This window comes from Pleurodeles waltl, chromosome 11 (assembly GCF_031143425.1).
Source record: "Pleurodeles waltl isolate 20211129_DDA chromosome 11, aPleWal1.hap1.20221129, whole genome shotgun sequence".
Lineage (NCBI taxonomy): Eukaryota > Metazoa > Chordata > Amphibia > Caudata > Salamandridae > Pleurodeles > Pleurodeles waltl.
The window spans coordinates 503,596,804-503,615,045 of NC_090450.1; the positions used below are offsets into that span (position 1 = coordinate 503,596,804).

Genomic DNA, 18,242 nt, shown 5'->3' on the forward strand with positions numbered 1-18,242 from the left:
CCTTAAGTAGAGCTGGACACCAACAGACCACATGTTCAATTGTTTCTTCAGCGTTACCACAACCCCTGCACATCACCCCTTCTCCAGGAGCTAACCGCCATAAGGGTAAATGTTTAAAAAAAAAACAATCGCCCATCCTTTAGGCCATAAAGGCCTCTTTCAAACAAAACTCGTAAGAACAAGAGAAACAGCTAGATGGAGTGCCTGGCTTAAAGGAACTGATTACCGACCAGGCATGCTTGCGTTTAGCAAGGAGGGAGCGATTTGAATAGCACAACTGTTACTTAATCTTTTTAACACCCATTTTAAACAAGGAATGGGGGGGTTGCTTAACCATAGGTCACCGGCTTTTAATCGCCGTTTACATTCAACCAAAAAATGGAAATGGGACCCCTTTGTTTATGACGCACTGATTTCTTGCCACAAAACTGCCTCAAAGCTACACTCCTTGGCCCGACGAAGCTTATGACAAAGCTTCAGGAAGGCGCTGGCACCGACTGCCAGCTGATCTGGAAGGCCAAATTCCAACCACACCTACGCATGTGAAGCAAGATGCGATACATGGAAAACTCTCTTGTAGATCTTACTAACCAGCCTATTTAATAAAGAAGAGCCTTTACCCAACAAAATGTCCTGACCATAAGACAATGAGGGGATAATATTTGAGTAGAAGGTTCTGCCCCTTTAGAACTTTGAATAATTTAGAAAAGGCCACCTGCAATGCCACAGCTTTAAGTTCAATCTCCTTCTTATGCTTAACAAAGCTACCCCCAGTGTCAAAATGCACCCATAAATATTTTGTAAGACTGGTCTGAAATGAGTTTACTACTCTTGTAATAACAACTGTATCCCAAATGCTTTTTTCTTCCAAAGGAGACCACTTTTGTTTTGAGCAAATTGACTTCTAATTGATTCCCAGGAGCATAAGAGGCAGTAATTGAAGCTCAATCTTAGTGTAACTGAACAATGCAAGATCATCAGCATAAAGCAAGTGGCTAAGCCTAAAACCACCTGTCTTGAGGGGATGAGAATTAACATCATCAAGAGACAATGACAAATGTGCAATAAACAGATTAAAAAGTAGGGGCGCAAGGACGCAACCCTGTTTCACACCATGACCAGTGAAGCTTTTTCTGGAAAGAGAGCACCCATCACCTAATTTAATACAGACCCAAGTATCCGTATGTAGTTTCATAATGGCACCCAGGAGAACTGAAGGAATACTCTAGTTTTTTAGTTTGGCCCACAGGGCACTCCTAGGGATCAGGTCAAATGCTGCCTTGAAATCAACCAAACAGTAATGCAGCGTACAGCCTGATAGACTTAGGAATTCTTGAGATCAGAAGGCAGTACTCAAACAGATGCTCGAGATGAACTGCCCAAAAGGAGGAATCCTGTTTGAACAGCATCTGTGGAAGGCCATTGGGACCTGAGGCTCCATTTCGCCTTGAGATGATACGAGGGAGACGTGATTGAAAAGAAGTCTTCTCTCCATGAGGTGGGAAACGCAAACCCAGCGGACAGGGAGCAAGACTTGACCAGAGCAGCGGTGGTGAAATAAGCCTGCTCATTCAACAATTTTCTATCTTGTTCCTTTGCAGAGAAATGAGTAATCAAATAGAACGTCCAACCTCCTTCAGAAATATTAACAGTATCAATACCCCTTTGATTACTTTGTAGGTTATTGATTACGGACCACAATTTTTTTTTAGAATTTGGATCCTTACTCGCACTTAAAAGTTTAGCCCACAACTGATTGAGATGAGTCTCATGGTCGTCATAAATAGCCTTCCTATAGTCTTTCCTCAGTTCCTTATATCCAAGTCTTGCTGCTTTTGGGGACTCCTTGTCCTAGGAACACCTTGCTGTTAGAAGGAGGGGCGGAGCCAGAAACGCAAGCGCTTCTTAACGCGTCGCGCAGCCTCTCATCGCGGGACACGCCCGGATGAAGCCCAGGCCAAGGGCATGCCCATCTGCGACCGCCTGAGACTGGGCTGGGCCACCCCTCTTGGATCTGAGGTAGGAATAGTTGAAGGAATACTTGCTGCTGTCTGGTATTTTAAGTTTGTGTTATAGTTTCCTTTGTGCACGTCATGGGAAAGCGCAAGGCAAAAGGAAGCCCTGCAGTGGGCTCAGTACAAACCAAAATCCCAAAGCTTCATCAAACATCACACACCCTCTCTAACTGTGTATCTAACGAAAGAGACAATCTGATTGAAGAGGTTGAACCTATGAATCTAATTAATAGACACTCAGAATCAGGGCTCTTCCTAATTGCCCTCGCTAATCTGTTACGTTTTCTTTAAACCCTTAGTTTCCCTAGAGATAGCAAAGGGCCGGAATGAGGTGCAATTACAAGCGGGTTGATGAAACCTTGACCATAGGTAGAAAGAAAATGTATCCCATAACTTAACTGGGGACTAACTGGCGATTACAAAGATCAGGACTGTAACTGTTCCACTGTGCTGAATGAGCCCAGAGGGACCCCATCCCCAGGGCTGTGGTGTCAATAGAAGAAGTTTGGTGGCTTGATGGCAGTATTAAGGAATGTTTTGAGAAAATGGGGCAATCCAGTAACCTGGGACCTGGGTAAATGAATAATGTAACAGAAAAAATGTTTTGGTCCCTCCATGGGAAGGATATGAATTAACTTCCACAACAGTGGTTGTACCATAAAGATCTCTCTGTACTGATGAAGTTTGTGAGTAACATATCACATTTATTAGAAACTTAAATTCCCCAATTTAGAGTAACGTAATCAAAGTGCTCCTGTATAATGGAGCAGTGCGAGTGAATTGTGTTAGTATAAGCGTTGCAGTGCTATTTACATGAAAACTAAAACCAAACTGTGGTTAAAAGCATGATGTCTCATATAAGCACCTATAACAATATGCCAACTTTTTCAAAATCCAATCCACATGTTCAAATACAATGTTGAAGTTTCAACCCCAAAAAAAGAAATTAATTCAGGCGGGTCATCATGAGGACAGAATATTGAAATAGGAAGCACCCCTATTTGATAACATGACTATGATGTGTCTGAGTGCTAACGATAAAACTTTGTCAATTGGCCTTCCATTTCAGGAAGCCCTGGTGTGTTATCAATAATACCACTTTTTTACTGTACCGTCTAATGGCTTCACAAAAGTCATAGATCGTTCCATGAAAATGAGCCAATTGTTTAAGGTCCTTTTTAAAACATGTTGGATTCACCGTGCTTCTTTACTAACAGCTAAAGCATTTATCCTGATTAAATCAGGACTACAGACCCTTAACTTTAGCATAGGACCACGCCAAATTATTAACCCAAATTAGGAGGCCAACAGAGGGACGGCTAACTTGTCCTTGGAGGACTGTAGCGCAGAAATTTAAATTCCTATACTGATAAAGACTATTTTTCTCTCCTAAAAACACAAAATGCCATTCTGATAAATAAACTCATGTCAGTCACTCTCACTCATCTTGGAAACTACACCATAGATATTCCAACAACCGCTGTGTAATGATGGTGCAAACGACTAACACTATTTTCAGGTGGAGAAGCAGCAGCAAGACAAAGAGATGATAGCACATCTACTTCTGTTCAGAGAATAAACTTATTATATGGATTGCACGGTTAATATCTGACAGAAATGGCTATTGTTTTAATGATCTGCATTGCTCTGGAAATTCGAGCAAGTAGAACACATAAAGGTAGTCCTATGAAGACTGCCTCAACACCCAGACTGCACAGTGCCAGAAGCCATAAGGGAAGAGTAATCTCAACAATCTAAATTCGCAAACCTCTGAATTTGAGTTTGAAACTGTTAGAGCAGGCTGACCTAAATTCTAGGCTTGTTAACCTACTACTAGCTAGTCACCGGCTACTCAAAATCGTCATTAATTGCCTGTCCAACAGGGGAGGTAAAAGATAATTTCCACATAGATAGTTAAAAACGAAATAACTAGAGGTGGGCGGAACATGCAAAGTTACATAAAAACTCTGCAAGATTCCGCAGAGTACTGCAAGGGGGCAGAAATGTCGCACTACCCGAGCAGATTTTTAGCACTGGGAGCCTGTTCTGTGCTGAGACAACAACATGGACGACACCACACGGTGCACTGCTGCTCAAGTTGGTTTTCCTTCCTCTCGAGTAGATTTTCTACTCAAGGGGCAGCTTTTTCAACCCGAATCGTCTCGACTGCCTGCAACAGCCCGCGTTGGAATAATGATGCCAGGTGCCCTCCTAGTGCTTAAAAAACATAACAGGGGAAGCAAATTCTCACACACAAACTTACTCTAGGCAACCATGTTTGGGGAAAAAAGCTCTGCCATGTGGCGGAATGCGAAATTTGGCCAGAATTCAGCATTACATATATAACATGGAATGGCCACAACTTCTCTGGTGGAGCAGAATTTATCACCCACCCCTACATTTAACAACTATTTAGTAAGAAAAGGGTCCTTACCAGCTAATCTTTCAACCACAATAATGTTCCCGCCCAACGACAAGAGTAGCACTCTTGAACTAAATTAATCCAATGTGTAATCTTATTTTTCAGTGAGTCACAGCTCCTCAGGAGTCCCTTTACTGGTGGGGGGGCTCGTCTAGGTAGACTGTGTGATCGTTCTGGGGCACAATGATTTCAGAGGAAAGATTCTGAGGACTCCTTGTATAAAACTACCACTGGAGGTCCCAATGTAGAATTCGTATCTGCAAATTGCTCTGCTCTTCACTACAGGTTACAGTATTAGCCAAAAGCATAGTATATGTCCTGCATCAATAACCGTGTTAAACTATTCTTTCAGTACCCTTAAATTGGAAACATTGTCTGCAGTGGCTAAGGCATAGTTCACTTTGGCTATCAGTAATGCACTTTTTGCTCACAGTTACTATGTATCTCACAACAGCAGCATTACACTAACATTCTCTCTGTTGTGGGCCAAACCGGGGTGGATTCAGTGTTGGAGACTCCTGATTAATTGGGGACATGCTGTTCTTGGCAAAAACCCTATTAGCTTCATCTGGCTTTAACTCTTCAAACAAAAAAAAAAATACATATACTTAAAACAATCCACAGAATATACAAGTGTCAGCTGATGCTTTAGGAAACCTATGTACACTTCAATTATAGGAGAAACTAACTCCAACCCACTTTCTGTAGTCTTGTCTACACCTCCACCATTGACTTCAGACACAGCAGAGTGAGTTTTGCTTCTTCTAGTTGCAAGAGTAATTTTTTAAATGAGGACTTCCGTCAGACAGACGGATAATATCTTTTGAGCAAGCTCAGAAGAAACAACTGCTGTTGCTACAGGTACCTTGTAATTTCATTATATACAAGCATATTTTTTATTAAGTTTGAGCTACACGTCATCCAAGAGCAATTCTGTCTCATTTAAAAGTAGTTCATGTATAAAGTTATTACTGTGGCCCAGGCGGCCTCATTAGAGTCGAGCCTGCGAGTGCATGTGTCTCGCTAGTGAGAATCTGTTGTGTACAGTAAAGGGCTTGGAGCCGACCCGCTGCTTACAATTTGATACTATCAATGCCCTTCTTCTTTGAAGCCTTCGAATTGGCTCCTTATAGGGGAGCAGTGACCTAGCACAGATCAATTCAACTTAATTTGTGTCTAGCCGCTGCACCCGACATGAGTGAGATACTATTTCTCTCTCCCACCTCCCCCTAACACCCACTCCCCCTGCCTGCTGCTCACTCCATAGGTTGTTTTTCTCCTTTCACATGCATTCACGAAGCGGCAATAAACATACAGTGTTAATGAAGAAAACATGGGAATAAACATTTATTGAAAGTGAGGTGAGAAGAACAGGAGTACAATATGTGCAGTTATAATTATACTACTTTTATCTGCATGTTCTCAAAATATATTGCTCGGCAAAATACATAGTTCACTTGTTTATCTTGTTTTCATATCAAAATACTTTTCACACCCCTACCCTATCACATGGAAGTGTATTCTGAATTTAGTCATTTAGGACCAAAATCGTTATAATAACAACATATTTCCAACTTTATTTGCTAATGAAAAAGGTAGGAGATTTAAACTTGCCAAATAATAAGCTCCTCAAAAGAAAGGTTCCTTGCAATTGTTTTCAATAGACTACGCTCATGTGGGTGGCATTCAGACAATTGCACAAAGGTCTGTACAAAGACGACAGTTGGTAGAGCGCCCCTGTGAGGGCTGCTGCAGCCCCCACCTGCAAGGCATTCCTATCAATTCATTAAACAGAAAGAGTGAAGGTTTCTAAAATAAATCTCTGAGGGCCATCAGTGCCTCAGACCAACATAGTTCCCTTTCAGATATACACAAAATCTGAATTTGTACTCCCCATCCTCCTGAAACATGTCACCATTTGCTGTAAGTAGTGTGTACTGCTCCGGGAAGGCTGAAAAGAGCAGTTACTTCCTTCCCATTATCTATGAAGGTTGTACATTGAAGGCACGTTATCCTGGGGCACACTCAACGCAACTGGTTGTTTGTGGAGAAATCATAAGTATCGTGAAACACAAATGAGTATTTTTAAAAAGTTGTGTTGGCAAGCTTTCAACAAACAAGTACTGTAGTGCAAAGAGCAACAGACATGACATACGCACCCAGCGTGTGCGCACCAAGAATCACCGTATCTAGTTAGGCACAAGCCTCATTTGCACTGGTTGTGTGTCGAACAACCACGCATGCATTGGCAGTGGCTTCCCTGCCGTCATGCATGCTGCAGTAATCAAAATGTTTTATAATGGGAGGATCTAAAATCAATGTGTCTGGCGCTCACCCTCTCTCAGGCTATGTCCAGACTATTTACCTGGGCTTGCCTTACTGTAATATTTAGGCCAGAGGCAAGTCTGGAGACTGCATATGTAAGCTTGGTCAACAGTTTCTAACTTCCTGCAAGGCCTCTTGAGAGCTGTGTGCACTTATGCGTGGCCGTGTCTCAACGCATAAAGACAAAGATGGAAAGATCTAGAGTATTCTGTTGCCAAAGTATGACGTTCTGTGAGAAAGAGCAGCTTTTTACCCAAAGTCTGGGAATCATATAAATTAAAGTTTGACTACTCGTCAAGAGAGACTTAAAGATTTTGGAAAGTTTACACCGAGACATGGTTGGAATTTTTGGCAGAAAAGTAACATACAAACATGAACCTGTAAATGTTATTACTACCGAACTGGAAATATTCATATGCATTCCAAATACATGTATGTTTTCACAAAATCTGTAATCTTATGTGTGCGGAGACCCTGCAGTGTATCAATTACTCAGTAAACACAGTTAGGGTAACAGTGAAATTTCATAAATATGTTTTTATTTTCCTTCTTGAAAAATACAATTCCATCAAACGCCTTCTATTCCCACATAAGTCCTAGTGGAAGTTCATGTACAGTTCCACACACTGTTCAGCCCTACCCCGGGCTCCTTCAAGCATGTGTGAGCAGAATGACCACCATGGAGAATGCTTTAACACTAGTTAGGAAATACCCACTAGCATGCTACGGTGGGTGTTAACCTCATCTATCCTGCCCCTTGCTTTGACATTTTGTGCATCACCACTGTGCCTTGCTTGCACGACTTACAGGTTTTTCTTATAGTGTTCTTCACTTATGCATGAACAAAGTCTTGCAAATCCAATCTAATATGGGATTTCTGACTCTTGCATCTGAAGAGAAATGATTGCCTGACACCCCACAATTCCGGGAGAAAAACGTGCTAAAACATGGGGTTCAGATTCACAAAGCTTTTTTATATAAATTTGAATTTCTTGCTCTTGTAAATTCACAAGTACAAGTTCGAAATCTGGACTAAGGTGCAACTGTTCACAAAAAACGGTATGTGATTCGGGCCTTGAAACACAGGATTACATCACACCTAAGTCAGGAATAAGACAGTAAAGGTTTTGTGAATTGGGCCCCCTGTGGCAAAACAAAGGGATGGTAGCTAACTAGTTTTGTGAAGTTTGAGAGACTTTCTTTCAGACTCAATCCAGTGAGTTGTGTTTAAAATGAAAGTGCGTCTGGTGTTTTGTGTTTTTTTTTAAGTTATAGTGCTTGATCATCCTCAAGGTGGCAGGTGCCCACTTCACAAAGTATCTATCACAGTAATGGTAGTTGGCAACCACTTTCTCAACAGAGATTGCGGATTGACTTAGCAGGCTTAACATTCTGCTTTTTAGGTCAAAGTCTACCAGACCTGGTTTGCCAAATACATCTTTGGGGCATTCTGAAAGCTGACCTAGGAATGCATTCAGCCCATTGCTTACCACTGGCTGTGTAATTCACATTTTCTGGCACTCTATTTGCTGGCTTTATTTGCTTTAGGCTGTACAGCTTGAGTTCCTCCCTCATACTGCCCAAACCTTGTTTTACTGTAGTCTTCAAAGAACGTGCTTTATGTAAACAGGCCTTTAAATGATCTTCTTATCTTGTCACATTTGCTGTGCATTCAAAGACAGGGTTCAAATATAAGGCCCTCTCTCCAAGGGAGCCTGGTGTTTATTTTTCTTTCCCTAACTTTGAAGCGAGAGAATGTATGCAACAATCCTGCTTTCTAACACACAGAAAGAAACAATTATGTTCTGATATTTCAGAATATATCAGATTTCATACAAATGAAGCACATTTTTGTAATTCTGAAGTGTGGTATAAACAAATATTTGAACACGACCAAAACATCAATACACTAGATGATGACACTTACGTACATTATTGTTTTGCGTGCAGTAAAACCGTATTTCAGTGCAACTGTAATGGTCATGTCAATTGAAAATGTGTTCTTTGTAATGGCACTGCCCTACTACACCATGCTTACGCTACACTACGTCACTCTACTCTATATGCCCTTCAACTCTATGCCATTCCACTCCACGCCCCTCTATCACATGCCATGCCATGCCACTCTACCCTACCCCACTCTTATCTACCCAAACTCACTTCCGTCTTTCCCACTGCACTTCACACCAATGTACACTAATCTACCACACTCCATTTGGCTACAATCTACCCTAATCTATGCCACTCCAATCTACCCCACTCCACCAAATCTAGCCCTCTCCACCAAATCTACCCCTCTGCACTCCAATCTACCTCACGACACTCAATCCAGCGTCACTCCGATTTATCTCACTCCAATCTACCCTACCATAATCCATCCAATCTATCCCACTCCACCCTAATCTAGCCCACTCCATTCTACTCCTCTCAACTCCAACCTACCCCACTCCAATCTACCCTTATCCACTGCACTCCACTCTCCCCAATCTCCTGCAACATTTCACACTCCAATCTTCCCCAATATACCCCATTCAAATCTACCGCACTTCACCCCAATCTATCCCAACCAACTCTATCTCAATCTACCCCACTCTACCCCAATATATCCCACTCCAATCTACCCTATTATCTACCCCCACTTCAATCTAACCCAGTCTACTTCACCCCATACTAACCCACATCACTACAATCTACTGCACTCCCCAAATCTACCCGACTCCACTCTACCCCACTCCAAACCAAACAAATATACCCCACTCTATTCCAGCCTAGTATAATCCAACCAATCTACCCCGCTCCACTCCAAACTACTGACTCCACTCCAGCCTACCCCACCCCACTCCACTCTACCCAATACACCCCACTTCACACTTCCCCAATCTACCTCACTCCAATCTACCCCAATATACCCTACTTCAATCTAACCCAGTCTACTCCACTTCAATCTACTCCACTCCACCCCCATTCCACTCCAATTCGATTCACCCCACTCCAATCTACCAGGCTAATTTACCCAAACCCCACTTCAATCTACCACACTCTACCCCACTCCACTCAACCCCAATCCACCTCACTCCATTCTACCCTACTCCACACCAACCTATCCCATTCTACTTTACCCCAATCCAATCTACCCCACCACTAAATTTTAGCCATGCTCAACAGCTGCCATACTAGTGTACAACATGGCTAAAACGCATTGCAAAATCCAATAGCTCTTGCATAGGCGCGACCTATAGGCTTTGCTAATGCTTGTTTTTTTTTTCTTCTTTGAAGTAGAAGGGAGATTGCTCCTTTGCTTCCACCCACCCCCCGATATAGATGCCAGGCAAAACATTTACAATGACCTTACCTCAGTCAGTTAAAACAAATTGCTTCCACAAAATGTGGCTCCAGCAGTATACTTTCCAGGTTACACTTCACAAAATGATGATTCCTGAGGAAATGCCCAACTAATTAAGGGGCCCATCAAACCCAACACATCCTCCACACAGGCAACCCACTGCCTTCTGTACATGAAAACATCCTGTGGCTACTACTGATGATGCATGTGTATCGTACACACTAGTGCAGGGTCAGTGAAGTAGAAAAGAAAAGCATAATTCAGGAATACACCGGGGCGTTATAGATTCTAGGTGGTAACGTCTCTTGTTCCAAAATGCTGATTCATTCATTGGCAGAAACTAAGTAAGTATACCCAGGTGTGCTGCTAAGAGATATGACAACATGCACTGCCTTTGAGTGAGCAGTGGCAGAAGGGAGTACTTTAGCCGGCCAGCCAAACCAACACTCTGACACACCGTTGTAGTACATTTCACCAGGTGAAGTAGCGCTGTGACAAAAGCAACAAAAAACTGATAAGTCTGGGACATCTGCTCCTGCCTCCTAAAAAAAACTCATATTTGACTGTTAAACAGAAAGAGAACCGGAGGGAGAACAAGAAATATGTATAATTGCTTTTCTAAGAAATAAAAAGTGCACAGAACTACAAACATCTAAGTGTACATGTGTTCAATTTGTCGTCATTTCAAGTAGTTTTCTGATACACTGGTTGTATGTTAAAACCCCTCAGCAGTCTTATTTACGCCTTTACCATACACTTTCTAGCCCATCTTCTTTTAAATGCAACACTATTAGACTAACAGCTGCCCACTCACATACCGACTACCCGAGTCACAATGAACCTGAATTTTTCACACAGACAGTAAATATACAGGTACTTAGCCAACAAGATTTGCTGTGACTATTGTGGTACATCAATTTATTTCTGAATTCCAGGAGTAAGGGACACGTAAAACAGGATTGCTCCTTGCATTTAAGACTCAGCAAGGAGTACTACAAGAGTAAATCACACATACTCATATTCTTGGTGGGGACTCGGGTTGGAGTTGAGAATGCACCTCTCGTGTTGCATAAGCACCTCCAATACCAGAACATGTTACTTCGCTATATTAAGAGATGCGCTGCCCCTGTGACACAGCTTTGTCTCATCTCCTTCCAAATAAATCACTCGGGGTTGTCAGAGGTAATGGCAACAAGCTACGCTCACTCCAACTCCTCGTCCACCATAATTGCCCAAATTCTGAAAGGATAGCACTGTAAAAATGTTTCCTAAAATTGACAGGTCTGGTTTATGGGCCAAAAATGTCATTATGGGGTTATCGAAAGCACACGTTCGGGATCAGGATGCCTATTATTTCATAACATAACTACAAATCGGCATTTGTAGTCCTATTTCACTCTGGGCCCAAGTCATAAAGCTTATTTCCATTTTCTGAATGCTGTTTACTCCCAGTGGTTTGGGATTAAAAAGGCCCCAAATTAAGAGTCACACAAAGTAAAAAATTAACACTGTAACAAAAACAGTTGTAAAGAAGGCTTTCTGATTTTCCACCCTTCGTTGCTTTTTATTTTTAGAATGAAAACAAAACGATTCGGTGCGGATGGCGCGGAGTTAACAAACAGTACCAAATGCACAGGGAGTTTACAAAACAGGTGAATGTTAACAGATTAATAAACTCCCAGTTTATAATTAAAATTATATAAACAATTAGAATGCGTCTAGGGACAATTTTGCTCGCAGCCAAGTTTCATGAGAACGCCTTTCAAAGCAGCATTTGACCTAAATAATCTGTTCTCATAAAGAAAGATTATAAAAAAGGGGGAAGATCACTTCAGAGTTTCCACCGCAAAAAAACAGTCTGCAACGTCTGTGAATCACACTCTTTAGCTTTACAAGTAACACATTAAGCTAATATCTTCCATGACACAGTCCAGCTCTCTTTGAATCCTGTTTATGTCCTTGAATCGTCCTACGACTTGAATTCCTGACTGGTACCATAACAAACACGTTTGTTTTACCCCAAGCACCATACGAGGGCTTTAACCAGAGTTTGCTGACACTCGGCTTGTTCTCCTCGCAGAAACTAGGTTGACCCAGTCTGAAAACCAGCCTTACTGAGCCATCAGAAGCACAAATCAAAAGGGAAGCCAGAAAGACCAAAACATGAAAAGCATAACTGAACCGATGAGCTTCCCACATCAGTTCGGAAATACATACTTGCCTCTCAACCTACTTATACGCACCACGAACTAAAGAAAGTTTTACGCAAAAAATGTCAGTGTAGGTGGACACGGCGAGTTCTACTATTCAGGCACTTCCCCTCTCATTCGCCCCTCGTTTCCTTACCAAGCCCCCTACCCTTCCCGCCTGCCCAAAACACACACTTCTTCCCAAACTCTGAGCTTCTCAAATAAACGAAATGAACAGTGGTTCAAACACCCTTCACCACGCTCCAGAAAAAACGACTGAGAGGTAATGAGTAGAGTGAACAGAAAATATGACCAGTGTATGCAGCTTAAAATAGTACCTAATTTAGGGGCAGCAAACGGCGGTTGGGGCTATACTGCACGTCCCACCTCACTCATTTCCTCCTTTATCGTCTACCTTTCATACATCCTGTATGACACTGCACAACCCATTAAGGGCAGAGACCTGATGCCAGGGGCAGCAGCATGAAGTCTAAGCCTATTTTCCTGCTTTTTAAATAAAAAAAATGTAAGTCCAGCAACATACAGTAGGATTTGATAATCAATCGCAAAAGCAACAAATGTTGTCGGAAGAGTAAAATGTTCCTGTTCCAACGCTGAGACAAACCTCTGACCAAGACTGCAATCTCCAATGGATACTCTATATGCTGAAGCATTGCACCATTGCTGCCAAATACAGCCAGGAAATGTGAAGTGGTGATTCATTAACATGTGAAACCTGTCAAAGTTGATAGGATAAAGTGGAGGCACATTAAAGAGTCTCATGAGAGGCCACAACAAAAAAATTAAATCCACATCTGCTTGAACGTGGTTGCAGGGGAAGGGAATGCCATCAAGTCTTTCCACTTTTATATCGTTTCTACATTTGTCCAAAATGAGCTTTTGGTAGGCGTTCAATGAAGCCTTGCCAAAATAATGGTGTAATGCGTATATAATTGGTTATACCTACTGGCTTTGTTACATGCAACCTACAGCAAACTGCTACTACTGCTCGTAAATACTCCATATAGCAACCACCTGGAAATTACTGTTACATGCTACTAGTATGGGAAAACGCTCATTTATTCACAAACTTAAAATAAAATCAGTGTGCAGAAATACGTTCCTTATAAAGAGACGTATGTGTGTGTAGTATTTTTATAAGATTTATACTAAAAATCAATCCATGTATGACAAACTTTGCATTCGATTGTCTGAACTGTGCAATCGCTTAGGGCTGATGCAAGAGACTCCAAAGTTGCCACATTGTTTGAGAATTATAGCCAATTCTTACGTTGAATTCACACTATTTATATTTTAGTACACCAGCCTTGTGCTTTAAACAATAAAAAGACTGGACTGAGGGTTCTAGATGGAAATGATAGATTGAGTAACATTTGAAAAAAATGGGTTAAGTGTCCATGAATGATGAACAGGAACATGTATCACAACTATTACAACCCAACTCAACAGTGCTGGTTTAATCGACTTCGGAGGGATGCAAAGCCTGGTAGGAATTCGACCAAGTGGGTATGCAGTCTTTACCCCGCAGACTTTACCACGCAGGTAAGTGGCACACAAGTGCTTTTTCGTTGTTTTTTTTTTTTACAGTTCAGGGGTGGGTACAGGTAAAATGGAAATTAGTTTTCAAGACTGAGGGTGGGTAGTGGTAAGGGGAGGTAAACACATTTTAGGGTTCAGGGGCAGGGAGAGGTGAAGGAAAGTATGGAGTTTTTAGGGTAGATTCAAAGGTAAAGGGTTTTAAGGGTTCAGAAGGTGGAAGAGGTAAGATGAGGGGTAAAAAAAATGGGGGGTTGGGGTAAATATATATATATATATATATATATATATATATATATAGATACATACACACACTTCCTCAGTAAAAGAAAAAAAACACACACAGATATATATATATATATATATATATATATACACACACACACGTATAAATATCAGACATTACCAATGCGTTGGATTGTTAAGGCATCCTTGATAAAGCTCTGCGTGGTATTACAACACATTGAAAAGATCAACCCATTGTAATGCCAGTGGTGTAAAGTATGAGTGGTAAAGTATGAAATTTGACCATGTGACTGTCTCTGCGGTGGCTGCATTGGTCCAGGGACCATGAATTTGAGACATTCCTTTTCAATATGCCGCTTTTGCTTCGTTAGCTAAAAATCAAACACATATCCTTCACTGAGGTGCCCATTCCTATCCAGCGGTACAGGAAAGGTATCATGCAAGCTAGTGCAAAACAGGAAAATCCCACTCCCTGCCTCATTTACTAGTAAACGACAACCATCTGTGAGGTCCACTAGTCCTTCAACTTTCTGGGCCAGAGACCACTACCGATGGCTAGCCCACATGGCAACTGCACGTACCTCTTTAATATTAAATCTAAATAGAGACTTCGAGAAAATACATGGAAACATGTTTTAATTCGATTTTATAGTTCATCTTCATACTAGCCTAGACTGAGACGAAAACGAACCACGCCAAAGGAAGGAACTAGATGCACATTACTCAGCAACCACAATGTCTTAAAAAGGAACTCACTAAAAGCAGACAGGAAGGGAAAATGGAGAGAGAAGAAATCACATGTCATATACATGTTCAACTACACTGTTAGAGCTCAATGGCCATCTCCAAGACTGGGCACCGGGGCCAATTACATCAAACCTCATTTCAAGAATAATAACAAGAGGCACGGCAACCCGTAGCTTAAGAGGGTGTGGCTTTGTGGTTCGGGAGTGGCAGGCGAAGATACGATGAAGTCGTAGCCAAACTAGTGTGTGGATGCAGGGTCAGGTGGGCGATGACATGTTACAGTCCAGCAGGATGAATGTGTGCACTTGGGGGTGACAATAAAGACATACGAAGCCAAATTTGGGAGGCAAGTAGGGTAGTTGAAGAAATAAGATAACTGCGCCAAGATAGCGGTTCGGAGTCTGATTGCACCTCTGGGGTTAATATGATGTCCGTGTTTCTTAAACCTTAAATATCCTCATCAGTGAATCATTCTGTCCTACGAATTAATGAGCATCAGTCCAAAGGCTCAAATGCAAGAATAGGCTCAGAATGTTTTGGTAAATAATTTTACAAAAGTAGAAAAATGTAACCTATTTTACAGCTCTTTATTTACGCTGGTGTACAAAGCACCCAATGGCGATTTCCAGTTCCATTTAACTTTGTAATATCTTCAGGTAATACAACCCATATTCCTTCTCATAAACATTCTTACTGGGTATTCATGAATTTTAATACATTCGCCACAAAACTTAACCAGTATCTGGTTTGCTGAGCGTCGCGTTTAGAAGGTCATCACCTAAAGGCGCTGATTTGCAATACTGCTAGATTGTCTCCTACACACGTTAATTAACATCAATAGGTTTTGTTCTCCTGGTTCCATTACACTTACATGTTATGGCACATTTGATCAAATTACATAAGGTCAAATAAAATTAAAGGACGCCCTGGTCGTCTCAGAATTGACCTCACTGAAAAAAACAGCCTCGTTCGTCTAGAAATGCACTGGATTTTAAGATCAGAACCGGAAAATTTGCAGATGTGGCTGAATAAAGAGGGCACCCCAACACCTACAAGAATAAAGACAAGTCATTTGCAGCGCACACATTCCTACGCTGATATTGCCTCGTAGCACTAAAGTGAATCTCATCCAATACAGTTAAATGGTATTTGAAACACGTCCATGAATATATATATATATATTTCAATCATAAATAGACGTTCAGTGGTCGAGGCCAAGTTTCAGCGTTCTATGCATTAAGACGCCTGTAGTGCTGGGCGTATGACGAGAACAGCAAAAAGACATGTATCAAAAATCAAAAAGAAAAAAAAAAAGATAACTGCCTGAGTACTGGCACCGGATAACTTAACAACTCAAGAGACATAACAGCTAAAAGCTACCTTGACCGGCTACAGTGGGACAAAGGTGTGCGCCACTTCGGAATACGGCCCACGGAACGGTGGCCGAGGTACCTAGTATTCGAAGCCTTAACGGGTTTAGTTTCTTGGCCACTGCCCTGGTCAGAAATTAATACCAACCTCTCGATATATACGTGTACAAACGCCCGGCCAAGAAGTGCAACATCCAATGCGGTTTGTCTTGGGCTACATTAATGTTGGGGACTTTATCAAAGGGGGTTAAAATAAAAATATATTATGACTACGGTCTAGAAATCTGCCGTAATAGTGCGGTGTTCTGGGATGCCCATCCCCTCGCCTCTAAGCCCGGCGAGTTCTACTATTCAGACACTGCACGAGGAATATACTCCCTTACTTACCTATTGCCCTGAAGTGTGCACCTGACCCCCCACTCCTCTGGCTCACCTTCCAGCATAGATCACCGATCTCAGCCACTACGAACCTCTCTGAATGACAGACAACCAGCAGAGCACGTCAGCTGATGCCATCACGTGACGGGGAGGGGGTTGCGTGATCATGTGACTTAATGCAGAAATAATATATTCTCACTGCCTGGGACTCCGTAGAAAGAGAAGACGTTATACCAATAGACCTCAATGCAATAGTAAGACTAACATTTAAAAGAACTACAAAGTGGAAAAGAACTTCCAGCAACGTCCCGAAAAGATAATTGCATTGTAATTAAAATACGGACGAATTTGAGGGATAGAATTAACACGAATCTCAGGATAAGACTTAATTTCTACTACCTTGCCTTCAGCGGAACGCATACGGGGCGGCCATCTTAGAGTACGCATTTGTCAGAACGAGACATCAAGAGCCTACGCGTTTTTTTCTGCGAAGGAGTCGAAATATATGTCAATATTTTTTTGTGACTTGTTGCGTGAACGGGCGGTTGAATGAGTCACCTAACGGACGAGGGAATGCATGGATAAAAGAAGGGGCGATTGACCGAAAGTTATTTTGGCATTCACTTACGAATCACTCATACAAAATTGCCTATCGATGAAAAAAAAAACTCATTTTATTGGTCAGAACTATTGGCTTTACTGGTGCTGGTTTAAGGGGTTGTCATAGTGTGAGCCCTTGTGTAAAACACATTATGTAGTTTTTTACCTCACATTCCATTGCCTTACACGATCCTGATAAATCCTAATCTTCACAAGTAAATAATGTTGTTTCTGTCTAAATTCTTGCATCCTCAAAGTGCACATTGTCTCAAAAATATTCTCTACATTCCTTAAATCTGGCATGAAATACTGACCTTTAATTAAATTTAAATTTTTTAATAGCAGCAGTCAAGAAAACTTCAACTCCCATGGGGCTTAACAGTCTAAAAGCCAATGGGAGAAGAACAGAAAGGAACAGATGCACCAATCACCATACACAGTGCTACGTAACCACTAAGCTTGACTGCTATCAGCCCTCTTTCTTGCTGCTCGCAGTCAAGATAAGTGGTGTTTTTATTCTCTCTTACGTAGCTTCATTGTTTATTATTATATGTTTATTTATTTATATATATATACAAGCACTTAATCGGCTTTACGTTTAAATAGTGTTATCTGCATGCGCTTTCCGCTCCTCGCAGGGTTCCTCCCAGCCCTTAGGCTTCGGGAGCTGCACTCGCGCGTGTCTTGAGGCATTCTGCCTCCGCTTTCCGAACGTTCTAAAACAAACGCTCCTTACCGCCGTGTGCCGTTTTTTTCTTTCCACACGCTCTTTCGGAGTTCTGGAGCCTCGCCTGCTCTTCCTTGCTGTCGCTTGTTCACGCGTTAACCTTTCTTGGTCTGGACACGCCTTAGGGGCGTGTATTTACCTTTTTTTTCCTCCCAATACTTCCTGGTTGTTTAACCCTTTCTGCAAGGGCTTTTTTCTCCCTGATACAATTGTATCGGTTTATTCCTGTACCATACCCTTTATTATGGATCCTCAGGATTCTTCATCAACCAATATGGATGATTTTGGAACCCTCATTAATGAGGCTGTGGTCAAAGCTGTTT

At 41.7% G+C, this 18,242-nt stretch overlaps 1 protein-coding gene across 2 annotated transcripts in view; it reads right to left on the minus strand.

Moving 5' to 3' along the window:
- The window catches only part of ATP6V1H (ATPase H+ transporting V1 subunit H), a 178,693-nt gene extending 161,949 nt beyond the window's left edge, over window positions 1-16,744 (minus strand). Inside the window, exon 1 of one of the 2 annotated variants that reach the window (XM_069213878.1) lies at window positions 16,648-16,744. The gene's annotated coding sequence lies outside the window, so the exon portion shown is untranslated. Of the gene's footprint in view, window positions 1-16,601 lie in introns of both variants that reach the window. The other variant, XM_069213879.1, reaches the window with a different exon arrangement.
- Between the last annotated feature and the right edge of the window lie 1,498 nt (window positions 16,745-18,242).